At 32.2% G+C, this 3,399-nt stretch overlaps 1 long non-coding RNA gene across 1 annotated transcript; it reads left to right on the top strand.

The window, feature by feature from the left end:
* Positions 1–550: 550 nt before the first annotated feature.
* On the top strand, positions 551–2,467 carry LOC145613051 (uncharacterized). Its single transcript, XR_014106852.1, has 2 exons — positions 551–744; positions 1,232–2,467. It is a non-coding gene; the product is annotated as an uncharacterized LOC145613051 (long non-coding RNA).
* Positions 2,468–3,399: the final 932 nt, after the last annotated feature.

Here is a 3,399-nt window from a genome sequence, read left to right as displayed (position 1 = left end):
ATGCAGGGTTATTTAAGTTGTTCAGTTTTAGGATTTTCCTACTAAAGATACATGCAGTCATTGGTTCTCTTTTCTTATTCTTTGCTTACCTGTGCCATGTCACATGTGTTGGAGGTTTGTCTTCCTTATGTCTTATAGCTATTGCAATTATTCTAATAAGAATGTTTGGGGAGCTCCACGACACAATGAATTGGAATTGTGGTATATTCTTGGCTTGTAAACCAAATTGTGTATGTCATGGCTTCTAGAAACTTAGAAGTCTTGACGTTTAGTCGTTTACAAGTTGCTGTCTCTAGTCCAAGGTTGGCTTTGAGACCTAGTTAATTTGCTCAAGTCAGGTTGAAAGATAAAAGATTCATGATTTCAAATATTAGCTACTGCAAATTTACACATTTTTGGATGTCACCAGCCTAAGGGGTTTGTAGACCCCTGGGGCCAAGGTCAAATCATATGTCCCAGCTCCACAGAGCTACACTTCACCATGCTTGGCTCTATGCTTTACCATTATGTGGCCTGTGCTTATTTTTAATTTTGATTTCAACTCGAATGTCTTGCTTTTTGGCCAAAACCCCTAAAATCTAATAGCTTGAACTTGAATTGCTTATGCTAAAATAGTTGGTTGCTTTCTTGGTAGGAGGGGGTTGAATTGGAAACTGTCTAGACACTTTGGAGATGTAGGGATATAATACTTCTTCAAGTGGTTCATCAGCACACCTTATCTTTTCCCAGTATCCCACTACTATGGTTGGTGTTTTGTATGTTTTTGGGGTATCGAATTTGTCTATGTTGTTTACGGTTGAATTTATTGGTTTGATTGTTTGAATTGATATCGTTTATTATATTTATTTATATTTTTGTTTTCCTAATTTACTTGTTAATTTGTTCTTTGTTTTAGTTAATTGTTTATTGATAGTGGGGTTATGGTTTTACTGAAATCAATTTTAGCTAAGACATGATCAATGCATCAAGGGAAACAACACTATTTTCCAAATATGACAGCTTTGTTCCCTTTGGTATTATGACACTTGAAATTTGGTTGTAAATCATTGAAATTACATATACCTAAGATTTAATTTTAGTTGTTTATATTTACAATATTTTAGAAAAGAGTATTGTTTCCATTGATTCATTGATCATGAATTTCTCAAATCTGTTGTAAACGATGATGCACTGATCATGGATTCCACCTATTTGCATTTCAGTAGCTAATTTGGGTGGGGGTGTTTGACAGGTTTCTTAAGGAGAGATGGTTCAGTTTTAGTTGGGTACTTGGATTCCTGGGTGAACTTCACACAGAGTCCTGAACTCCAGCTCCTTCTGTCGTAGTCGTTCTTTTTGCCTAGGGAATGGTCTTCCCATAATTTATTGCCTTTTGGATGGGTAAATCCTCTCTTCTTTTCTATTTTCCAGTTCATGATGGAGTTTTTTTTTGTTTATTCATCTATTTTTCCTTACTTTTATAAGTTGGTTCAATAATAATTATTATGATATCTTGATTAAATCTTGTTATGAATGCGTTTGATTGTTGTTGTCTGGGATGTTTTCCAGGGTTTAAGATGAGAATTCATTCAAGCATTTCTCGAACTGATGTTCAATTCTAATCTTTCTTTGTAGGAAAAAGGAAGGTAACTAACCAATTTCGCTGCAATGATTGAAATTCATTAATTTATTTTAGTTGTGAATTTATGTTAGGTAGCTCTTAAACTCTTGCTTGAACTTACTAAACTTAATTGACCCTTTTAACTTATTTTGCCTTGTCCGAACTCATCTAGAGAGGTGAGAATATTTTCACTTTGGGAACTGCATTATTTAGCCTTTTCTTCTCCTATTAAATATGATTATACGGTAGTTTGGCATGATAAGCATCTATACTTGATAACGTCCGAACGAACATTAATGATTTTTTCTACTAACAAGTTCATGTTCAATGAACTAAACCGATCTGCAGGAATGATCTCAACACATTAAGAAAGAAATAATAGGAAAAAAAAACTTTCATTAGTTGCAGATAACCTGTAATGTAGAGTCTGCTAAGAGACTGATTTGGATTCAGAAACAAATGACAGAAACCAAAGAAATACTGAGATATGTTAGTAAAGTCTTTTTAAGTAGTAAAGTACAGACTAATCACAGATGCCATTCACATTCGTTGTTTTGTTCTTCTAGGAAAAACCATTATTAAGAAAGAATAACACCAAAGACCTCATCGATCCTGCTCTTGATAACCGCTTCAACTCAAAACAGATAAGTTTATGCTTTTAGCTGCTACCTATAAACCCACTTTCAATAAAATCGATTACCATAAATAGATTTGCGTTTTAATAGATCGATTGATTTACAATTTAACATTGATGAATTTGATCCTTTTTCATTCAATTTTTGGGTTTTTTCTTCCTTGTTTGAATTTGTAACCTATTGCAAATTTTTTGTAATTTATTCATTTATTTTGGGTATGTTGAACTGAGCACATCCAAAGAAGTTTTGCTGTTATTATTGTTTGGTTGGGTGGGTATTCACATCCTTTTAGGTTATCGAATTTGTCTATGTTATTTATGATTGAGTTTATTGGTTTGATTGTTAAACTTGATATTGTTTATAAAGGTTTTATTTATTATTTTTTTTTTTTTTATTTTTTTTTTCTGACTTACTCGTGAATCTGCTCTTTATTTAGTTGAATTTTACTTATTGAAAGTGGGTTATGGTCAGATCCCCCCCCCCCCCACTGTTTGATATCTCGATGCTTTTCGTGGGGAATTGGGAGGAGTTGGATAGGGTTCCTGATTTGTAGTTGTATTTTTTATTAATCAAATATTAATTTGAAATATAAAATTTCAGAGATAAGAAGAACAATAAAGGAAGCTTTTTACTCATAAAAAATGAAATTTGGGGTTTTTATGTGAACTAGATTTATGGTAATGGTTTTGGTGATTTTCATTGCCGGTGAAATGGCTTTGAGATTACGACTAATTGTAATCTTTTATTGTTCATGGTGATTTTCACATAACTCTCTTTTTTTCTCGGGTAAAGATGTTTGAATTCTTTAGTATTACGTGTATTCAATATTAAAAATCATGTAATGTACATTACCTACAAAGTAACATTGTGAATTTGAATGCTTATCAAGGAGCTTTTACACACAATCAAAGTAACTGTTTTTCAATGATTGATTCTTTTCAGAGCATGTTTCGTATAGTATGTGCCTGTGTGGTGGTAATGGATTCATCTTTTTATTTATTTATTTATTTATTTTTTTTCTTTGGGAAATTCTCATTGGTAGCTATGTAAAATTGCACATTCTCAATGGTGACAATTTTTTTTTTTCAAATTCTCTCAAATAGCATTGCTTTCGATAAGTTTCCCTAATATAACAATATATTTGTAATTAACAACTAATTACCT

Source organism: Chenopodium album, chromosome 25, assembly GCF_948465745.1.
Source record: "Chenopodium album chromosome 25, dcCheAlbu1.1, whole genome shotgun sequence".
NCBI classification, from domain to species: Eukaryota; Viridiplantae; Streptophyta; class Magnoliopsida; order Caryophyllales; family Amaranthaceae; genus Chenopodium; species Chenopodium album.
The sequence above is the reverse complement of the archived record's forward strand: the minus strand, read 5'-3'. Positions and strand labels throughout refer to the sequence as shown.